This window comes from Lates calcarifer, linkage group LG5 (genome assembly GCF_001640805.2).
Source record: "Lates calcarifer isolate ASB-BC8 linkage group LG5, TLL_Latcal_v3, whole genome shotgun sequence".
NCBI classification, from domain to species: Eukaryota; Metazoa; Chordata; class Actinopteri; family Centropomidae; genus Lates; species Lates calcarifer.
In genome coordinates, this window is record NC_066837.1 from 26,698,323 (window position 1) to 26,722,682 (window position 24,360).

At 39.7% G+C, this 24,360-nt stretch overlaps 1 protein-coding gene across 2 annotated transcripts in view; it reads left to right on the forward strand.

Annotated features, from left to right (window-relative positions):
- The window catches only part of LOC108884557 (endonuclease V), a 56,877-nt gene extending 37,536 nt beyond the window's left edge, over positions 1 to 19,341 (forward strand). The window contains exon 9 of one of the 2 annotated variants that reach the window (XM_018678508.2): positions 18,989 to 19,341. The gene's annotated coding sequence lies outside the window, so the exon portion shown is untranslated. Of the gene's footprint in view, positions 1 to 1,405; positions 2,380 to 18,988 lie in introns of those variants that run through there. The other variant, XM_018678512.2, reaches the window with a different exon arrangement.
- The last annotated feature ends 5,019 nt before the right edge of the window (positions 19,342 to 24,360 follow it).

Consider the following 24,360-nt stretch of genomic DNA (forward strand, 5'->3'; position numbering starts at 1 on the left):
ATCTGCAAGTGGAAGGGACGGTAATGGGACACTGCTACGCACCCTCCTATGCCAACCTGTACATGAGCAAGTGGGAGCGAGAAGTACTGGAGAAGTAAAATGAAAAATAAAGTTAAAATGAGGAGAAACAGAAATTAGCTGTTAATTAGATTAATAAGAAAATGTAACTTTTACCTTTAAAAAGGACTTGAATAATTAGAATTAATTTTCTGTCAGTCAACTAACCGATTAACGACTGATCATTTGCAGTTCGCTAGTCCTGTTGCAGTATATCTACAGTGTATTTAGCTTTGTTCTTTTAACATGAAGAAATATGTATTTTGATATAATGATTTGTACATTTGAAGCAAGGCTTACTCATTAGTTAAATGAATACAGTATGCTTATGTAAAATGACCTACATGTGTACAATCCATGGAATACCCCAGTTCCATCAATTCTACCAATGAGGTCTTCTTAATTGCCATGGAAAGTAATATTCAGCCTGTGAGAGTAGTTGTGTCATGTCTCCTGTGGCCCTGGGAGCTCTCTATAGTCTGACAAAATTACCCTTATGATATCATCAGGGTTATATGAGTCAAATGTTTACAGAAGACCCTCATTATAAGCTGGGGGCATGGACTTTGAAGTATAAGGGCAATTTAGAGCCAGAAAATGTGTAATAAAAGTTTAGTTTGAGTTGCATTGTGGGAAATGTAGGATCCTGCCTTTTGAAACTTGACTTATACCTTCAAATTTGATTATTCATTTTTTAAATTGTCTTGCACAAGTCTGCCTACTGTGGATGTACAACATTAAACCGCTGGGCTAACCTTTACAAGTTGAATGGCAGTAAAACATTTTAGTTCCTACAGATTGATGAGTCAGTGTGAGGAGTGGTTTTAGTATTGAACAAGACTAGTCGTGATTTTCTATTTAGCTGCTTCTGTGCAGTCCTTCACTCTGTCTTTGCCTGCTGACAACACTGTTGTTGTGTTCAATGTCAAGTCTCTCTGGCCAAGAATCAGCTCAGTGAAAATGTACATTGCATCAGAAGAAAAGAAAGCAGAGTGCCCAGGAAGTGTAATTGAATAAGACAGAGCATTCATTCACCAAGGTACATCTAAACAGAAGAATTTTGTGTGTTTTTCAAGCTAAAACTGACAGTGTCCCAAAGTGTCCCTGGTGTGTGTGTGTGTGTGTGTGTGTGTGTGTGTGTGTGTGTGTGTGTGTTTGTTTGTGATTGATAGATGATCAGGCCACCATGGCCTGGCACTTCAGTTAAAATGACAGGTGAGCTGCTGCAGTATCAGACAAATGGCCTTATCTCCAGTAGAAGCCCTGGCACAAAGCACACCTACTCACACCAACATCCCACATATGCAGCTGTGTGTCCTCACTCCTGCACACTCTCTTGCGTACACAGGTCGTCCAGGTGTCTTGCCACCGTCCGCCTCACCACAAGCTCAAACTTCTCACATTCCCCTGCTCTAAACCAGAAAATCAATTGGGCCTTTTTTTCCCCCTGAGGCTTCTGAAGACAAATCAATTGAGGCTGATCTATTGTAATAAGGACATGTCAGCCTTAGATGAGGCAGACGAGATGCTGCGAACATCGGTTATAAGACTTCCCAGCGAGGGGGAAGAGAGGATCAGCAGACATGGCCGGGGCTTTTGTTTTCATTGAGTGGCTGTAATGTGAAGTCCACCCCTGCTTAGTAACTCCATCGTCGCTGCCAGCGGGCCGCTGTGCTCTGGTTTCTAAGGTGCTTCAGTCAGCAGTGATGCTCGACTTCGTCAGGAGTGGGATTAACATTCTCTGAAGCCTTTCCCACTGACTGGAGGCTTCAGGCATTAATGAAATTCCCACCTTAGCTTTTTTTGTGTAACATTGAACTGTGTGTTAAACTATTCAGGAGGTCCTTGCCAAGATGTCTGCTGTATCTCTGATCAGAATGTTAACTTTATTTATCTGTTGTTCATTGAGTATGCTGTTTAACAAAAAATATATATAATGAGAGTCTTTCGAGTTCAAATGCTCAATACTGTGGTTCAGAGCAAAGTGTCCCCATGGCTGGATTAGCCTGCAAGTTGTTGCCCAGGAGAAAATGATCTGCCAGACCTGTATTGACCCCCATGTGTGTCCCCCCTGTTTGTGCAACCCCATCATCAAATAAGAACACTGGTATGCAAAGCCTTGGATTGCCACACTCAGGAAAACTTTATAATTTCTTACTACTTGTAAGGTTCAAAGACAAAATTGTCAGCGTGATGTTAATTTTTCTTGCCACTGTCACCTAGTGCTGCTCATGGTGGATCTGTTGAGTCTCTCTCTGTAAATGTTATAAGATAAAGAGTACGGTCTAGACCTGTACAGTGCCTCCAGATAACTTCTGTTGTGAACTGGCGCTATATAAATAAAATTGACTTGACCTCATCAAAATTCATTTTGCATTGTGGTATTTAACAGACATCGCAGTCCACAGGGACTGTTAACAAGTGTGGAGGTTTGTTGCCACAGTGTACTCCGGTATTGTGTTGCCTGTGTTAGTTCACCCTCCCTCTCTTAAACTGCTTCCCTATTCCAGTGTACACCTCTCAAAATATTCAGACAACATGTTCTATTATGATGGCTCAGGCTTCTTCAAAGCCCTGTTTACTCTGTTTTTCCTCCAGAAAAATCAGCTTTTCTTTTAAACTCACAGGCATAGTGTAGGCTCTTTCACATCAATGCTGTCCTGAGATCTTGGGGAATAATACCTGGAAATAATTTATTTATTTTTTGTTTGTTTAACTGTGCATACATTTCAGTGTCTTTGTGTATTTGTGCAATTGATCAGTGTTGGCTGATGTTGATGAATATTAATACTCCTTACTGAGACACTGCCCAGAGCATTTCAGTGCACCTCATCACAGTGAGCTCAGCCAAGCATCACTCATTGAATGGAGATCTGTCTATTCTTAAGCTATTGAGACTTCTGTCTGTCTTTCAGTGTAGTAAGGATTTCACCTACAACTGATGTGATGTGATGTGATTTTAGCCAACATCACCAGATGCAGTTAATGTTGATAAAAAAACAAATGCTGTATAATTGCACGTGGTTTCTTTTACCTTTATTAGTTAGCTAACTTAGACAACTTTAGAAGAGGGCATTGGTGAGTTTTATGCATTCAAACGAAACTGCATTAAATCACAAAGGTTTCAGTTGCTAACACTGAGTGTTGTAGTGGATGGGGCTTTTGCTTTTTATTCAAACTTTGAGAAGAAAAAAATAATATTATTATTATATGATTATTATTAATATTTAATTTTTGTGCAGATTTGTTCCAGAATATAAGTAAACCCAAGGAACACATTTTTTTGGAAAGAAAGGTGAAAGAAATTCTTAATCAGAAATGCATTGCAGAAGCTTGTGGGATGTTGGAAATAATGTCATGACTTCAGCTCTCTATATTATCCACCTATGTGTGTATTCTTTGGCTCCCAGCTATTTCTTCTTTAGAAGAAGAGCCAAATCCAATGAGCAGAGTGGAAGGGTGTGTGGTGAACAAAAAAACTTGCATGTAAAAACTTACTGTAAGTGGGCATGTTGTCATGGTGGAGCACCCGATTGCCATCTTCCACCACAAAGACCGCTGTTTGGTCTCTGGCTCATAGCTGGACACCCAGTTTTCATCACTGGTGACAGTCCTCAACATGAAGGTTGGATCATCACAGGCCTGTTGACAGAAATCCTCAGAGGCTTTGATCTGGTGCTGCTCCTGCTCCATGGTAAAACTGCAAATTTGCACCTGCAGTTGGTGACAAAAGTATGTGTAACACATGCATGTTGATTGCGTGACATGACATGGAATACTGACTCACAACTGTTATTGCTCACATCTGCTGCATGTGCATTACCATTTCATGCTCCATTCGTTCACAACAAGAACAGTCTTGGAACTTGTTGATCACACCTCAGACTTGTCCCAGTATTAGTTATATTTAGTGGTATTTAGCAGTATAGATTGTACGTTTATAAAGTATATATAAATTGGACTATTTTCAGACCAAGAAGAAAAAAAGCATTCAGGATATCTTGGGATTTCCTTCTCAGAATTTTATTCTAAGCCTTGACCACCTGTGGCCATATTGGGAAATAAAAATCACAGAAAATATACTATAACAGTTGTTATAATTTATCTATATAACCATATATATAAGATGTTAAAAGTCCAAATAATTATTATTAACATTTTGATATAGAATTTTGGTATCTGGTCAGGACTTTCCAGAGGTATGTCTGTTGTAGTAATTCACAGATAAACCCACACTCTTTACTGTGTACATTCTGTCTTTCTCTTATACACACTAGCTTACTAACACATCATAACCCTGAGGAATAATGTATGCAGTTTGCAGGTTCAAGCCCCTGAAATTATCGCATGCTGATCTGCAGCATCAGCCTCTCATCTCAGCCCAGACATCTCATCAGTAGTTCTGGTGTCTTTATCCCACTCACACACGTGTGCTTATTTGCTCGTATTTGACTCTGTTCTCCTGAGATACTCTCTGCATGTATGTGTTTGTGCTCACGAGTATGTGGTTTGTTTTTTTTTCCATAATAACGCTCACTTGTTACTGTGGGAAAACTAGCACCTCCTTCGCACACACCTCCCCTGACTCATTCACATCATTACTCAGTATAAAGAACCCCCGGCCCCGGGCTCTCTCACCACAGCCCACTGTAAAGCCTCGTCTCCCTGGCCATTCATAAGCCATAATGTACGTGTTGGTGAGGAGTAGAGCCTTGTATCGCCTGCGAGTTTCCTGAAGTTACTACATCCAGTTCCATGCATCACACCCACTACAGCTCATTTGCATCAGAATAATATGGTGTTTTACTACAGGCGAGACAAACATCTATGTTCATAAATTTATGAATGCCACACTGGCATCATTCTACATAGTTATAGAGCATATAGCACATACTGTACGCTGTGGTAAATCATGCCTGTTGAAAGGCAATGGTGCAGATTGTTAGATGAGCAGATTATACTATTTGTTATGTCAATTGTCTTCAATGACGGGGTGTAACAGAGACACCCTTCCTCTCTCCTTGCCCCCCCCCCCCCCTTTTCGTTCTCTCCGAACATTCCTGTTCTCTCTTTCTCTTTTCCTTTCTTTTGTCCACTGTTTTCTGCTCTCACACATTGCTCTTTTTCGTTCATTTGCCTCTATACCTCCCTCTTTCTCATCTCTCCCTCCCATGCCGTCTCTCTAACTCTTCCTCCCCTCCATCACCTTCTCACTCTGGTACACAGCTGTCAGACATTGCAGTGAATTGAATCGCACAGACCCAATCAGAATTCAGTATGAGGGGGCATCTCTTCAAAGCGATTGTGGGCTATTGGTAAGCAGCTGCTTTGGAGCAGAAACCAGGGCCAGACACACAGACAAGATGCAAGAGGGACAGAACTTCACACTGTTCACTGATTTTTCTCTGCTTGGAATTTCTTATTAGTTAGGATGTTTTTTGTATTTGCTTTTTTAGGTGTTTTTAAACAGGCAGTTCGCTCAAATGAGACAGGCTGGGTGTCTAGTATGTAGATGCCATCATAGAAATATCTCTGACAGAAGTGAGCAGAGATTGAGTTCCAGGTTCAAACCCCCAGGGTCTGTCAACCATCACAACAACAGACTGTTCCTCTTCATTTCCACTGGTTGAAGGGAGGGCAATATTCCTGTTTTTTTTTCAAAACAATTTCTCTTGGGGAAGGATCTAGTGGGCAAGCTGTTGATGTTAACACTGCCAGAAACAGTCTCTGATGCTGACTGTTTGTTTGGTGTCATTAATAACAGACTCTACATCTTACTACTACTATTTTACTACCACTACCACCCATCAATTACCAATACTACTAGTGTACCAGTGGCACACTATTACTCCACCTGCTGTTCAGCAACTTGTCTTGTGATGAGTCCAGTTTGATGGATCATCTTGTATTCAAGAATGAATCCTATTGACAGTGATCCTCTAACTTTCCCCTTGTGCCAGTATGAGGTTGATAATTAAACTTTTTACTGAAATGTCTCAACACGTAGGATGTGTTGCCAGGAAATTTAGTACATACATTTCTGTTGAATTTGGGATGAACTGTAAGACCCTTTGTAACTCTTTACTTCAATGGCAAAACAATCAAAGTAACAAAGATTCTGTTACAGGCACAAGTCCTGCATTCAAAACTTATTATCAGCGAAATGTAAGTGTGTACCGGAATGTGTTCTTTCAGGGTGATACATAACTAAACTTAAAGTACCAAAAATAGTCTCAGTATAGTTTTAGAAAGACACCATTGCAAATACACAGTCTAAGTCAAAATTTAAATAGTAGTAGTAATAATAACAACAACAACAACAATAATAATAATAATAATAATAATAATAATAGCTAAAGCTATAGCTAATAGCTATAGCTAAAGGAATAATAATGACAGAACAGTGAAACATTAATAGCAATAACACTTACACTAACAGTAATAAATGTTTAATTGTTGTAACATCATGGGTTGAGCTGGATCATGGGAGCAGCAGAGACTCTACAGCTCCGGAGACAGAACCCTGCAGAGAGAGAGCAGTAGCAGAGAGAGAGAGAGAGAGAGAGAGAGAGAGAGAGAGAGAGAGAGAGAGAGAGAGGCACAGCCTGGGCAGTAATGTGCTTGAGGGAAGAAACACACAGTTAAAGTGGTGCAGTGATATTAAGACGGTTCACAGTAATCCCCGTTGGCAGGACATCATAGACAACATTTACTAACTACTAAGCTTAACTGATGCATTGAGACTGACCCAACTTGCCAAAGGAAAAATGGTAACCTGAAATAAAAATCAGAGTAAAATGCTAACTGAAAGTTAAGGCATAAAGATGAGTTTTTAGTTTGGATTTAACTGAGTCAGCCTGTCTAATATCAATAGGGAGGTTGTTCCAGAGGAAGGGGGTCTGATAGGTGAAGGCCCTGCAGCCTGCTGACTTCTTTTTGAACTCTGGGGACAGACAGCAGCCCTGCACTCTGAGAACACAGGGCATGGGAGGGAATATAAGGGTTAAGAAGATCAGACAGGTATGGGGGGGCTAGTTCATTTAGAATTTTATAGGTCATTTAGAGAATTTTAAAGTCTGATCTAACATGAATAGGGAGCCAGTGAAGGAAGGCTAAAATTGGAGTAATGTGGTCAAATCTTCTCGATTTGGTTAGCATTCTAGCTGCAGCATTCTGGACCATTTGTAGACTTTTAGTGCTAGCACGCGGTAGTCCCAAAAACAAAACATTACAATAATCAAGTCTAGAGGAAACAAAGGCGTGAACTAGAATTTGAGCATCTGACAGAACCACAAACTTCAGCCTTTAAATTGACTTTGAAATTGAACATGTCTGTATGTAAATTTCAACTAAAACTTTATAACCTTCATGAAGTTTAGGAAAATAATGTTAATCATAAATCACTGTACATACAGGTAGGTAGTTTAATCTTTAACAGGGCGTCATATTTATAAGATCTTTAAAGATTTTTAAATTTAAAATATCAATCTATCAAATAACTGTCAAATCTGTCAAATAAATGCTTTGGAATGAAGTATAAAGTAGCACATAAAGTAGTGCAACATGTAAATACTCAGGTAAAGTACAAGAATCTCATTCAGAACTAAAATTGTACTTCAGTGCAGTTTTTGTGCCTATTGCTACCATTGCTACTATTGCTACCATTTGTATTACTGTGACTATAAGGTTCTATCATAAATATCTGGCAAAAATGTCACCTCCTATAAAATATGCTGTAGATGTCGTTTTGAATCATGAACGCACAAGTTCTTAAAAATTCAGCCTCCGATCTTGACTTGCAGCTTGTAACCACACTGCAGATGTTGCCCCCATAAATTAAGGTGTTTCTGTCTTTTTAAGTCCATAAGTCGGTCAGCAGTTTATGTAGGTGGTAAGCATCTCCTGGGGACCAAGCTTGGTAGCAGGTGTCTCTGTCTCTGTCACACTGCCATGTCCTCATCAGTCAGGTCACTGCCTACGTCACACAGTGACTCTGAGACCTGATACTGCAACATCTTATGTACTCCAAATTCTGTTTTATCATAGTTGTCCCCTTGCTAGTTCCTTCACTTTAATCAGCATCCATAGTTATTTCAAAGGTGTGATCAGTTGAGAGATTTTTTTTTGCACTCTTCCTCTACATTCATGAATAAACCAACATTATGTTTGATGTTGTTCAGACTGATAATGTTACAAAAAATATTTTAAAAATGTGAAAATGTTGATTTTTGAGACCTAGTACACCATCTGTATTTTCTGTTTCATCAAAGGCCATGAGAGAATACTGAGCACAGGAGGAACTCAGTGTGAGTTAGGTTAGGTTAGCTTTTGGACTCGTGTGAAATGAGACCTTGAGGTTAAATCTTGGCGTGTATGCACATTTTTCAAACATTTGTATGAATCCATCATTTCAGACACACATATACACAAAGGTGCATCTGCGTACCAAAACATTTTTATTTAAACTCTAGATAAAAATGATCCTGGTTCCCCTTAATATTCTGCTGTTCATGTAAAATGCAACAAGAGGAATAAGAAAGCATTAATGATGATGTTGATTGATATTTAGGATTGAGCTCTCAGGTGAGTTCCAATCCCCAGAAATCCAGTCAGATTTGTTATTGAATTTTCTTATGATGGAACACAAGCACCTATGTTGTCAGCATGACTACCTTTTTAATACTTATGGTTTGTTCCAACAGCAGATAATTTCAGCTGTTCGGACTAGTCCAATTCCTAAGAGACAGTTAATATATGTTGCATATGTATTGAAGCTTCTGTTCTGTTTGTGTATTGGTTACAGAGACCATGCAAATGCATGCAGCAACAAAACATTCAAAAATGTATGGGAATACTGTGCAGATATGAGAGTGGTATCCATCTTATTTAACTCTTTGCAAAAAGCAAATACATATTCTCCATCTGTCCACTCCTAAACACCCTTCATATGAGAAGTGCCGTATTTATGTCATGTGGATGAGAGAACCTCTTAAACAAATAAGAGAATATGTTTTGTGACATTCCCCCACTCCCTGGTTATATACAAAAGTGTGTGAATTCAGTGTAACCTGCATAACCTGCAACAGCTCTGCACCTATACTCTGCTGACAATATCTGAACAGGCTCCTTCGTCTCGCTTTGCCCCTCTGAATACACATACACACACACACACACACACACACACACACACACCAAAAGACCTTAACGGCTAGCCTTTGCATGGTGCATCAGGGCCCCCTTCCCTCTCTCACACACGATGACCCCATCTACCATGATTCATCTCCCTTGCAGTGTGAAGTGTAAAGGAGATTATTACCAGTGAAGGGCTCAGCCCCCCTGAAGATCTACTGCTCTCCCGTCTGCCCTGCAGAGGAAATGGGAAAATATTGCTAATGTTTACAGCCCTGAGAGTGTGTGTATGTGTGTGTGCACATGTGCACTCGCATACAAGTGTATGTGTGTGGGGTGAAAGGAGGGGGGCCTCATGTTATGTGCACTAGTAATGCCTGAGGCCTGACCAGCATGGCTAAGCAGCTCACAGCCTTGTTTACCATCTAGAAATGTGCTGACTTCAGGGGTGTGCAAATGTTTCTGTATGCATGCGTTTGCAGAAGTACCTGTGTATCTGTGTGTGTGTGTCTGTGTGTCTGTGTGTGTGTGGCCATGGGTATGTCATCAAGTGCAAATTTATTTTTGCACATCAACAAACACAGGAGCCAGCTGTTGTTGAAGGCCATACAGTATGTTGTACAATGTTTCTTTGTGTTTCTTTCTCCTCATTTCTCTGTTTGTTGGCCTCACTTCATCTATTCTATTCAAGACAAGACTGAGGCCTATTAAAAGTCCTACCAAACAGTCACAATCATAATGCTACTCTGATCAGTACCTCTGCTCAGTGAGAGGGAGCTGACTAATATTCTAGTCTAAATGAAAACCTATTAGCACATATCATGTAAATTATAGGTCAGTCTCATAATTTCTTAATGAGTTGGAGGGTAGGGGTATCTATATCGAGACTGCACTCAATTCACCAATCTCCTAAAATTAGCATAAAGATATTGAACAAGTACTCAGAGCTATGATTGCAGTGTGTGAATGTAAATGGTGCAGGGAGTGATGAGCAGTGTCCTCTCTCTTAGGGCATCAATGTCACAACCAGATTTGCATAAATTCTTAAAGATGAAATCTAATGCAACTAAAGCACCAAAATATGTGGAAGTCACCGTTCCAATGAAATTTTATTGAGTATGGAATGAATGTAACATCCCTTATTATTAGCACCATGGTGAGATTTGAATTTCGCTGTGAAATTTGTGAGGTACCATTGTTTAATAGATCTGAATCAAAGTGACCAAATATCAAAAGACAGAAAACAGATGAAAACTATTGAACAATAAAAGGTGAAAAAATTAAACAAGGCCAGTATACAGTTACACTTATGAAGCTAGACTTAGAGCTAATTGTTAAAATAACTGTTAACCTGAATTTATAGTTGCTGCAAGGGGGTTAATGGGAGCCTTGTTGTAGGCACATGTGGAATAGATTGTGATTTATAATGGAGCATTGGAATTCATGAGTTGTATATGACTGGATGTTGTATCGTGCTTGCTGTTCCCCACAGAAGCTGTTTTTACGGTCCTTCATCTGTGTGATACAGAGCGATGGAGAGCTATACACATAGATTTCTAGGAGTAGAGTTACATTTAGGTAACTTTCAATGTTATTTTGCTGTGTCTTATTACTGAATAGGAAGCTGCCACTGTTTAATTCAGTGTGTTCACATTTTTTCATTCGCTCATCTTCCACCTTTAACTTCCACCTGCAGCAGAAACACAAGCAGCTTTAACTCAGAAGTATTAATCCAGCTTTATGCTCACCAAAATAGCAAAAATGTCAACTTTATGGAGGTGCTAGAGAGGAAAGGTTAGACTATGTTGGACCAAAGTAATGGACAGACTGACTGACATTGCCACCCCTAGATCCACACAGATTAGAAAGGATTAAAATAAAAAAAGGATTGAAGATAGATGTTGTAAAACCATCAAAAAGAAAAGGAAAGAAATGATAAGAGTCTTAAAGAAAAAGTTTGACATGAAAATATGACTTGCTACAGTCAGGTGTAAGCTTTAGATGCATGTAAAAACTGTTCTATTAGCTCTCAATGACAAAAACAGATCCTCCCTCGCTTCCTCACTTTCTGCCTCTCTTGCTCTTCGTTATATGTCCATGTTGTGTGTTTGACAGACAGTTTGACTATGGCAGGCCAATGAAAATAGAACTGACCTTGGCTGTCCAGCACCGACACACAGGTCAGACAGGTTAGCAGAGACGATGGCACACCTGGCTGCTGAAGGTCGAAGGTCAGCCCTTTCATCTCCCTCTGTCAGATTCCAGTATTGCTTAATAAAAGTTCATCTAATCCTCCAGGTATCTGAAACTATCTTTGCCAGGTTTAACACAACCCTTTAATATAACATCAAGTCAAGTCAGGTTGATGTTTATTTATAAAGCAACATAACAGAGATGCAGGAGTAGAAGGCAGGCATCAGAAACATGATGTACACAGACAACAATGCTCACAGCATTTTATGAGAACAATAAATTCAATAAGGGTCCTTTCAAAAGAACACAACTTCAACATAAGACAAAATGAAATATATACTCTACATACAAACTAGTATTTTAGAGTCTAAAACTCCATCCACAGGGGAGAGGCTCAAACTTTTCATACAGAGAATTGAAAATAACTAATTTCAGCCTTTGAAATTGCTCTCATGGAGAAAATGTGAGGCACAGAGGCATTTTAATAGCGCCTGTTGAAGTTTCAGATCAGCATGGTGCCTGTTTTAGAACCATAAATGCTAAATGCTCTCACCAGATTTTGAGAAAGTTCTAGGAAGATGAAGGACATATGTGCCTTGAGACCTGAGAGGTCTGGCAGGTTTACAAAAGCTTGTCTGATATGTGGTGTAGAAACAGGCCATTAAGAGCTTTGGATATGGGGAAGGGGGTTTTAAATTTAACTGAATTCAGAGCACTGAAAGTAACAAGTAACCAACACAGGTTTCCAAGAATAATTCATAATGAGCTGCAGTTCTGGAGTGGTCTCAGCAGGAGAACTAGTTAATCCAGCCTATTCATAACAGATATTATGAGTTGTCATAGTCAGACTAGGACAGAGAACCTGAAAACCTCTAATCTTCTAATCAATATCTCTTAACAATGATGCGGTTGTGAAAGTTCAGATCAACAACCCTGATATTTCTAACCTAGTCAGACATTTTACTTTTCTGTGTTCTCTGCAACCAAAGGTGTGTTAGCAGTTGATCAGAGTCTAGTGGGATTCTGATCATTAAGAGTCAGTGAAAAAAAAAGTTGAATGACATCAGCATAAGTATGGTAGCCAGGGGATAACATGTATAATTATTGCTGGAAAGTTTGAAGGGTTTTTCAGGTATTTAAGTATATCAGCCTGCAGCAGCCAAATGTTTGATTTCGTTTAGCATACTGACAGCAGTTCAACATGTACAGGAAGAGTTGAGGGCAGTAAGTGTGTATGGGAGCACCTGAGTCCAGTCGAGTGTACTGGTTTGTAGTGATGAAGCCTTAAAGGAATAAATTGTCAGTCACCCTGCTTTATGCCAGCTAAACTTTTTCACACAGTGCCTGGGTGAGTTTTTAACAAAGTTTTAGGTTGTCTTATTTCCACTTTGGCCACTGATGGTTAGTTTGGTAATATATAAAGCCAAGTAGGTGGGAAAAGTTGAGTCTTCAGAGAAAGACTATTTTTTGGAAGCAGTATGTACCAGTGCACACATAGCATACACCAAAGTGTTATATCAAACAAGTGAATCCAAATGCTGATCTACTGCAAAACTAAGTGTAATTGCCAGCGAACAGGGAAGTGAGGGTTCCACCAGGTGAAGGCAGATGGCAAAGGAAAAAATGGCAAATGGCAGCACTGAGTGGAGAAGGGAATAAGCTGTAGAGCTGGCAGATGAGGCAGGGGATTGAGGGAAGCCAGAGGCCAGTGGAGATGAGCTAGTTTTGAGGCACTGAGCTAAGCAAGTGAGCGTAGTGGGTGAAGAGTTGAGCAGGCAAACAGGCAAGCATTAGATCATCCTTAGGCACAGAACAACAAAGGTTACCTCAGAGCTAAATACACAAGGGAATAAACTCAGGATACACAATTCTAAGTGGGCTTGAGTGCTGGATACCAAACCAGCTGAAGCAAAGGTCTGGAGAAGGGTGGGTGAAAAACTGGGTATAGATTGCAGGTGTGCTGGCAGGTTTGCAAACAAGCAATCGGGTGCAAGTGGCAGCAGTTCAACACACCCACAGGATAGACACACATACACAGAGAGAGACAGACAGAGGATGACAGGGAAAGGGAAAAAAAACACCAGAAAACACAAGGAATAACCCGGGGTCACAGGTATGACCCTGACAAAAAGAAAACATTACTCGTTGCACTTAAAAAGTGAACAGAAGTGGTCCAAGAATTAATCCCTGTGTGACCCACATATTGTTATATGTCATATTTCATCACACTTACCAGAATAAAAGTCACCAAGTTTGATGATGGTTCCAGTTGAAACTCAGGCAAAGAAAATTGGCAAAAAGAAAAGAAAAAAAGAAAATATATTCCTCCAGTGTAAGTCTGTTTCATTTCACTTCAGTTTTGTACTTGTACTGGTGATTGTGCTCTTTTTGATTTATCAGGCGGAGAACATTTTATAACCATATTTTATTGCTCTTATACTTAGCTCTTTGATTTATTGGAAATGGATAAACCATAGCAACAGGTTGAAGATGATCAAATTTAGAGTGATTTTTGCATTAAGGGGAGCTTTGCCAGGACAATGTGGCCGAGCTGTTTGGTATCACTTGGTAACACTGTCTGAGTTTCTAGGTTATCTGTAGCATCAATAATTTTGGGCTCAGTAGATTTCCCCCTCCTTCATCCTTCAAACAATAGAGGCTTACTTTTTTGAAGAATAGTACAGTGTTGTTTGACAGAGTTCACCGGGTGTCTGACAGCAGAGCAAAGAGGACTGGAGCGAAGAAACCTGAGGCTGCTGACTAAATCTGAACATAGCCCACCAGATGCCACAAAGCATTCATTTTCCACTGACTGCAGTCTATTATTAGGACTGAAAAAGCCCTTAATGTAACTAACATCTATGTTTGCGTGTTTGTAAATACATAATCCTTGGATATATTTATACAAATTAAATGTTTCCTGTTTATAATTTGTGCTGCATCTCTGTAATATCCCCCTCATGTATCATCATGTCTTATTTCTCATTAGAAAAGATGCATAATAGCCTATTAGAGTAACACTCCCCAACTCTTATTGCCTGAGTTACACACCATCAAAGTCCTACTGTGCACTTGGTGTTAGTCTCACAAAACAACACTCATCATTTGTCTTTTATCCACAATAACCCTTTATGAGAAACACTTACAGTGTCAGTGTGTCACAGTAAGCATGTGTGTGAAGAGGAATGAGGCCACACTGGACAGTCAAGATTTTTTTTTACCATAAGTAGTGTGTATTTTAAGAAAGACCAGATGGTATGATGGAAAAATAGAAAAAGAAATGGGAATAGGTCACTTATATTTAGCTCTACTTTTCAGTGTCAGTTTGACATTGTCTACTTGACATGTTTAAAAGTAATGATTTACAACATAGCATGCATGCATGCACAAGCCACTTTACATCTGTTATACTGAGTTAAAAAGCAAATCAAAAAATGCTGTTCCCTGTGAACCCTGTCCTTTTTGTATGATCTGCATTCATTTTCGGCTCAATACTTTGTAGAAGAGCAGGAAATGATGCCTTCTCCTTTGTTTCCCTCTTTGCTCTCTCACCTCCTGCAGGCAGTTTTTGGGGGCCTGCAAACAGTAATTCACCTCATTATTACATCTCTGTTAATGAGCTCTGAAGGCACTTTCATTTTATTATAAAAACCTGAAAAACTTAAACATGAATGACTAAACAAGCAACAGTTCGTCTTAAAATTCAGATGAAACATCCACAGATATTTTCATTAAGAGTTTAACTCTCAAAAACTCTAAGCAAACATAATCTGCAGGACTGTGTGGGTGTGGTCTAATATACATACATTTGATTGACAGTAGCGTGGCAACACATGCAAACCACCACACAATTGTAATCAGATTTTGACTCAAATGGCACTAAACACTGATTGGTGCACAGAGATATGTAGCATAACTTGTTTTTCCATCTGAGCAGTGCAGAGTGACCAAATCAGTCACTCAGCCATGTTGTGTTCATGTGTTACTCAAAACAGGTTGATTGAAAAAAAAAAGTTTTTTAAGTGCCTTCAATTTGTGAAATCCAGTCTATTCCATTTCCTCAGATGCTTCTCTCTGCTCATGTTTCTTGCCCCAACTGATTTCCACATCCCACAGATCTCAGCAATTACCTTGATGAGTATGGCATTATTATTACTGATTACTCTTATGTTACTGCAAAGCTACAAAAATAAAACCCAAGAAGCAGTAAAGTGGAATTATCCTTTAATTCTGGCACTGATAGTACCCAGAGCTACTCCCTGAGCTGCATGGCAATAAAAAACAAAAACATACTTATTATAATGCTTGTTGTGAACATAATACTTTTCTCTGCAAAGCTACCACTAAAAAAATCTACTAATGTTGTGTACTCAGGGGTGCTGTGTGTGTTTAATTGCTGTCCACCTGCAAAGATGATTTTGCAGAAAACAATATGGTTGCTTAAGTCATCACACACACATGCACACTCTCACATGCACCACCAACAGAACTAATAATACCTCTCCATAATCACTGGCCATGACATAATGTGTCCACATCTAATGACTACTATGACCTGCAGTATATTAACATCAGGTCCACTGAGAGCCCCCTTCTGGCTGCTGTGGACACAGTGGGGTCCTCATCTATTTCTTTTCTCTAGCACTGACCCTGGGTCAGTCTTATTTAATGTCTGCTCACTGGCCATTACAACTCCACTATGCTGCCCTTTTATTGCCCATTCAGTTCCTTGACCAGCACTGTGGCCGCCTGTAACATGATAACAGCTCTCCGTCTCATTCTCCATCTGGCTCATTTTTTTTTCTTTATCTGTCATTTTTGCACAGTCTCTGATTCTACTTTCTCTCCACTGCTCTGTCACCCTGTGTTGGTCTCCTCCAGTTTACTTGCTGATGCTGATTGCCTCTGTAATGCACTAAAAACGTCCTGGGTGGATATTCAGAGCGAATTGGTTCATGTCGTGTTGCTGTAGGGCCTAAACTAACTGGACCATGGAGGCAGGCTGAGGCACTCTGCAATTTGTGAGAAAAATAATGACGGAGGCTGCTAATGGGACTCTCTGTTAGGCTCCAGTTTTTGCTGTTACAGCACAGAAATAGCTGTGGCATGATAGTGTAAAGTGTTCAGTACAGTGTGATGAAGTCCCTGGGTGTAAACTCACCTGTAAGTTAAACTACTTCCTCAGTATCATCTGGATTCTCTCCCACTAATAGATCAGGTTCCACATTTATCAAGTTTCTTACAGTAGGAAGTCACTGCAAACTGTCCAAAAGTTCTTAGTCCTACTTGTAGAACTAGGAATAAAAGGATTTTATCAACTTCCCCAACTTAGGAAAATCTTCTGTATCTGATATTTGAGTGCTCCAGAGGTGCCTTAACCTGTGTGAGATGTAGAGGATACCTCCTGCTGTCCCTGCAGAAACCCATGTCCTAATGACGTAGCACTTTATTCTAACAGGGAAAATGCTGGTGTGCAACAGTGATGGCTCCGCCAGGGCCAACATTTTTCATAAATCAAAGTTTGATCTTACTGATGCACGTCATTAAGATAAGGTGCATGGCAAGGGTCCTCACTGACAGGACACTAAAACTGAACTAAAACTGAACACAGTCATGTCCCCCTGGCTGGGTGCCAGCTGCATAATGAATGATATCTCAACCTAATTACAGCAGGTAAAATATTTTATAGGTTATTATATCAAATTTTTTATTTGAGCTATTTCATATAAGGCTAAGACTCAGGCTAGGGATGCACTGTACAAAATATATGTTTACATTGTTATGGTATATTGCCTATTATAGAAAATAAAAAAACAGATTTTCTCTTCATGTACATGTTGGGGACAGAGTTAATAAGGAGTGTAGCTGAGAGGGGAACTGGACAGTGGGAGTAAAGATGCTCTTTATGGAATTGTGTGCCACAGCAAACAGAGGAGTTGCAACATACGCCTGTGGAATATGTGTAAGATGCAATGCTATCATAGGTAATGGAAAACATTGCGGTTGGATGTAGCCAGTTATATACAGCTGAATCAGATTACCTGTTCTGTACTGTACTGATAGACAACACTTATTTTTTTAAGCATGAGTTGCTTTGTTTACAGTCTACTCTTTAAATAGTTTTCGGACACCCCATGCATTTGTGAAATATTGCATTAAGAATCACTCTTAGGTCTTTAAGTGCAATTTCTTTTAGTACAGTCACAGTCGAAATACTGAAGCAAATCCTAAAAAAGCCATTAAAACTTAAAATTGATTGGTTCCATAAAAATACATAAGAAATTTTGAGTATTGGGTCATTTTGGTACCAGTGATCCACTAATGAAGGTCGTGCTTTTTATTAAAAGACACAATTTTTGTCACCGTGCTTCATGTCTATATAAAGCCAGCACATTTGAAAATTCTTCAGAGACAAAAATGGCTAAAATAAGGAACCTAACGCAGGAAACAGGCCTGAAGATACAGATTCTCAGCCAGGAAGGGTACAGCTGCTGCCAGATAGCCAGGAAGTGCAGATGCAGTCCTTCAGCAGTTGAATACACTCTGCAGAAATACAGACAAACAAACAGCTCGGAAGACAAACCAAGATCTGGGCGTCCAAGGGTTTCTTCAGCAAGAAATGACCACATCCTGATCTGCATGTGCAGGGAAAACCGCCGAATGACATCACAGGAGCTTCAGCAGCAGTGGTCAAACCAAACTAGTGTCCAGTGTTCCACCCGCACTGTACGTGGCCGACTTTTAGATCATGGCTTAAGGTCCTACAAGGCTGTCAAGAAGCCCCTGATCAATGAGAGACAGAGGTTAGCCCGGTGTCGTTGAGCCCAAGCACACACCAACAGGACAGCCAGGAACTGGAAGAAGACTCTGTGGTCAGATGAGTCCAGTTTCCAGCTTTATCCTCCTCATGATAATGTGAGGGTACGCAGAAGGCCAGGCAAAGCATTATCTCCAGCATGTACAGTACCTACTGTCAAGCATGGTGGAGGCAGCATCATGGTTTGGGGATGCATGAGTGCTTCTGGTGTTGGTCATCTCACTGTTTGTGATGGCTACTAAATATTCATTTGATGATGTAATGGTTTATTTATTTTTTGTTCAGTTTTGAACACATTCTCTGTTATTCATTGACTCTGATACTGACACTGTTGAGAACTGACATATTGAAACTGTCAAGAATTTAGTTTTGTTAGTTTTTCTTCATAAACAATAAACAACAAAATATCATTTGTATTTGTTTGTGTCTGTCTAATGCAGCCACACCTTTTGAAACACAAAAAAGATTTTTCCACAATTATTTTATGATAATTTTTGAGATTGTGTAAAATTTTAAGGGTGTCCGAAAACCACTGTAAGTGTAGGAAACTTCATAAATTAGTATTGTCAGTCTTATGTTAACTTTCGATTCCTAGCAGTAACTCTGAGATACCTGATAAATACAGAATCGGACTGGACTTGGTCTATCTATGGTGGTTTTAGCAATCTGAGCTGAGAGCAGCTAAATGCTTTGCAATTTGGTTGTTTGTAGTCTTTGAACACAGTAATAGGTGTTGTATCATTTTTAATGCGATAAAGGTTTGTTCTTTGTCTCCTGTTCTCTTTGTTTCAGGTTGCAATGATGCCGGAAAGGATTTCAAGAAATGTAAACACCAGCAACTACAGGAGACCCCTAAGTCTCTGTTGTCCTTTCATTTGTGTGTGTGTGTGTGTGGGAGAGAGAGAGAGAGAGAGTTTCTGAGTGAGTAAAAAAGTGCTGCAACTTTCATGTGCTTTTAAAAGCGCAGCTGTCTTAGTCTGGGCCAAGAAGAACCATCAGATTAACTGTGTCTTTTTATGCAGTTGTCCCATATTTAAACTGGATATGGGTCAGACTGGCTCTTTTTATATACTGTTCTCATTACATTTTGGGTCACTCAGCTTTTTACACTGGGAGCCTTGTAAATAAATCATAAATGTCCCTGATCTGCTTCAGAGTGCTGGTCATCTATTAATATCTGTGAGGTGATTGTGCATTATGTTGAATTATACAGTGAGCTGTTCCCATGTGACTGTTCCCAACAGTCATAGGCCATGTATAATGTGTTGTCACTGAGTATCTCTCTTTAAATGAATCAGGCTTGGCAGTGGGTACTGCTGTGCCAGGCTGGTCCCAGCAAGGCGAGCGGAAAAGAAGGGCAGGGGGGAAGGGGGCTGACTCTGCAGGGATGGTGGCCAAAAATAGAAGTGGTCAGATGGGGCAGCATTGATCAGCAGGAGGGGTCAGGGGATCAGCTGGTGGAGACCGCAGACTGATCCTACGTCAGAGCAATGTACAGAGTGTAGGACACTTGGCAAATACTGTAGATACAGTATGGGCAGCTTGTGACATTTGAGGTAAGAGTGCAGGTTATTACAAGCTCATTCTATAAAACCGTGTGCTGAAATCACATGAGATGCTTGGTGTCTGATGCTAAGTGGAAACTAGAATACTCTAATCAGGTTTTCTTGCTCTGATTGACAGTTGGATCAAGTTATATCTGATGTGATCAGGGATTCAAGTAACATAGGTAGCCTATTAGCACCTAAAATGTTTTACATTACAGCACCAGTTGACAATATTGTTTTTATATCTAATATGTTGAAGGCCCCTATGCTAAGGTCAAATCCAAAAATTATAATCCCATATTACACCTAATTGATTGATAGTGATAAATTTTAGTCTGAAATGTTTTCTGATGCTGTTAAAGATTAGTTTACATCAGCACCAATGTTCTCCCTAATTTTTCATGTGTCTGAGCATACACACAAACTCCCTGAGAATTCCTTGGACCACTGTGAGCAACATCAGACGTGCACACTGTCGCACACTGTAATTTTATGCGCTACATAGTTCTGCTGTGTGCAGAGAAAGCGGGAGCAGTGCGCAGTTTAGAGGGAACATTGATCAGCACCATGTATAAACTTTGGCAAATGATTGGTCTGATGCATGATTTTCTCATGCATTGTTTTGCCCTACAGGCAGAGGAAAAAAACAAACCAGTAACCACTGATTGTCTGTTGAAATGACTGTAGCTAGCATATTTTGCCAGTTGTAGCTAGCTGAGTAATTAACGTTATATTCGTGAGTTGGTTGAAAACCAGTTATCTGATGTTAACAGTTATGGGTCATGTTTCCAACCAGCAAGGTCTTCATCATTTTTCCATCATGTGTACGACATTCTCAGCCATATTCTCTTTTTGATTTAAAACTTTCTACACATTGAAGTTCCATGTCACTTCCTATCTCCCATCTGCTCACATTTTCAACTTCAACTACCATGAACACTTTGGCACTATTCAAAAGTTATCAAAGCTAATATTTAAGCAATATTAATGCTAGTCATTTTGCATCATGAAATATTACCTCTGCTTTAGACCCCTCAGTTGGATCTCTGTTTAAATCATGTACCTCTGTCAGGAACTGACACCATCAGAAAAATAATCTGACAGCTTCCTCCTCTGCAGTTCTCTGTTTGGTCCACAGTTCCCATCTGCAATCCCTCCATCTTTTTTTCTATTTCCCCTCTCACACTCTGACTTTCAGAGGCCCCAAGCAGTTGAAACTTATGTGGACATCTTTGCTTTTTCATTATTTAGAGCCTGAAGACTCTGACAGAGGGCAGCGATCCTGCTGTCCTCCTCTGACAGCTCTGCCACTGTCCTCTCCTGCTTTGTCTTCTGCTTTCTCTCCCTCGTTCTTTTTGGAGAAAAGCTGGCATGTTTTGGCTCACCATCAGTTATGACCTCTTTATCTTCTTGTTCACATTTTTAAAGGTTTTTCCCAGCTTCATAATTGTCACATCTTTTTCCCTGTGTTTGATTTGGTTTTGAATAATGTGATTTTCTGACTTAGTGACTGATAATTTCCAGTGTTGTGTTTTACAAGGCTGTGCCCCTGATCTCTGTAACTTGCTGTAAAAAAGACATTAATACTTTATACAGCTAGAATCACAGGTTTGAATTCTAGGCGAATCTCTCTGTATGAGTTTTACATCAAGCTCTGTAAGTTGGGGAGCAGTGACACCTCCTCCCTGAATCATACCCTACTTCACAAGGAAGATCCATCTCTGAAAGCGTCAAACAAGAATCAAGGAAAAGCTTAAGAAATCAATCTGTCGAACTGTTGATTTTCTGACCAGGACAAATGAGAGGATGCCCGAAAGCATGGCTGTCCTTGAGACTTTTCAGACAAAGGATGGTGAGCGAGATAGTGGTGAAGGCTGTGGTGGTCTGTAAAGAAAAGAGCAAAGTGTTCAGTTCTCCTTTGATTGGAGATTCCAGTTTGCAGACTGAGGATTTTTTTTTCAGCTTTTTGAAGAGAAACAATAATGTAGAGACAAATCCTCCAGAGAGGTGAATCACTGAAGGTATTTTCTAATCAATGTTGCAATTCACTTCTTACTGGCTTTCTAGTTCATCGAAAGATTATTATTATAATTATTATCTATTTTTATTTTTTTTACCATTGGGATTCTTTTAGTCTAAAACTATCAGAGCCACTGAAACTTGACTTTCTGTCTGCAATTTGTTTCTCTATTTTGTTCTTCATAAATGTCTAATGTGATTTTCTTTTCCCTATTTTTGATTCAGTTCAATGAATTCATGAGGATACTAAACCTTCATTAGAAATATATCAAGAAGTATGAATATAACTTGGCACCAAAGTTAAAACAGGTTAAGACAGCTGCATCAGTTCACGTCAACTCTCAAGTCATTTGATACTAGTCCAAGTCTTGTCTCAAGTCAACTGACACGATTTCAAGTCTTAAGTCATTCAAGACCAAGTCCAAATCAAGTCAAGTCATTAAATACAACTTATCTAACAAGTAGTTCTGACCAAGCAATCTGATTGGTCAACAAGACATTTAGAATGTATTCAAATCAGCATGACCGCAGGCCTTACTCATCACTAAAAATATTATTTCGCCATATACATTTTACTGTTTTTGGTAATAGTTGTATAATCTCAAGTTTACACGTGGGTGTGCTTTAACGTCATTTGAGCACAACAGTGATGCAGTCAGGTCAATATTGCTTAATTAAAGTCAAGTCTGAAGTCACTTAAAACTGGTTCATGCCATTCCTCAAGTCAGTCGAGATATGTTCAAGTCTCAAGTCAAACAACACAAGTCCAAATTGAATCACAAGTTTTCATAAGCAAATTTCTTGTCAGCTCTAAATGATGGCTATTAAATGGTGTGGAATTTGAACATTTTGCTTTCAGAGCTGTGTTTATAGTGCAGATTGCAAGGCTATGACCAAGGCCTGTCAGTACACAAGGCCTAGTAATTTAATATTCAAACCCTGTAGGTCTGACTGGGCTTGCTCTGAAATGTTACTAGATCAAAACATGAAGCTTGATGTTTTTGCTGTCAAGTAAAGTCCTTAGTTCAGTCTAAGCTCAAGCAAGTCAGGTCTCTAAACAGTCAAGTCCCAATCAAGTCTCAACTCCTCATTGTTGTGATTGAAATTCAACTCAGGTCTCTATTTATGTTTAGCAAAATGCTAAATGCCTCCATGCCTTTTTATTGTGCTGCAGGGCGGATTTACCTGTTTGTTGCTTGGTTTGCTAAGTATTACATAAAACACAGAAACACAAACAGGGCACCCTTGACATGTTGGTGAGTATGTACGCAGACTCACTGTCACAGATGCTTGACTGCACAGAATCACAGGGACTGAGACAGATTTACACTTTGCTTTTTCTGTGGTCCAAAATGATCTTTAATTCTCTCAGATGAATGACTTCCAAGAGAAAGAAGAGATAAAGTGCTTTCAGTCCCTTTTATCCCGGGGGTTTCATCCAGCTGCTTTCTCACTACTTGCTTTAACCATCAAACAGTGTTTCATGTGGTCTCCAGCTCTTCATGAGCTGAAAATCTCTGCAGACATGAAATATTAACTGTCTGTCTGTCTGTGTCTCCCTCCTGGAGCTGCTACAGTGTACCTGAGCCTCATGGTGGTTTTCAGCTGGCTAGAGATTAAAGTGGCCAAGGAAGAAATCACGTCATACAAAGCTTCACAGAAGATGAACAGAAAGAACACACTTCCTCTCTTTTGCGCCTTCCTGACTGAAGGTAACACTCTTTTATGCATTAGGGACACTGTATACTCATGTACAGGTGAGTGTGTGTTTGTGTGTATTAGTGTGTGTGCTAGCAGCCTTTGAGAATACCCCAAGGTATTGTGCAGGATTCCTTGTAAGAAATTCTGTTTTGGTGAAGGGTTTCATCTACATCGGGGCAACTGTGTCCTCTACTTGTCCGTCTCCTGGTGGTCTCCTCCTTCACCTCTGGAGCTGCAATGCAGCTGTTTACCTTATAATAGATCAAGTATAATTTGTGTTTCACGGTGTGATATTTCAAGGATGATTAAGCAGAATTAGAACTTGGAAATACCTCTGAGGGTTTTTTAATCTTTTAATATTGATTTTTCAGATTCATGATGTATTCATCATTAAAAGTGACTTCTGACCCACAGAAGTAATCAACAAGTCCTTGTCATTTGGTCTGAAGCCTGATGTCTCTACTGGAGGAACAATATTGTTTACCCTGTATTCTGTCACTGGCAACATTACATGCTAAGAAGGGAAGTAGTGTGTCCTTCATGCAGTGAAGGTAAGGCGGTGGAGGTCAGGATGGTAGGAGGACCTGTATCACATCCAAGTTTAATGTTTGCATCCTGTCACAAACCTGCAATTCACATTCACCTTGTTGTTTCCACAACTACAGTCTTTTACCAGCCTTAGCAAAGAGCTACAGTTGCCTAATCTTAATGATATTTTAGTAGTTTAATAGTTTCTTTAACATGATCTTTCCCTAACCTCAACTATCCTGTACAGTGGCTTCAAAAATATTCAGACCTCTTTTTTTTTGCACATTATATTGTGTTGTAAGGAGCTCTTGGTAACTGCAGAGTTGGGTGATGGTTTCCTGTGGGTTTGTCACTACAATCAGCACCATT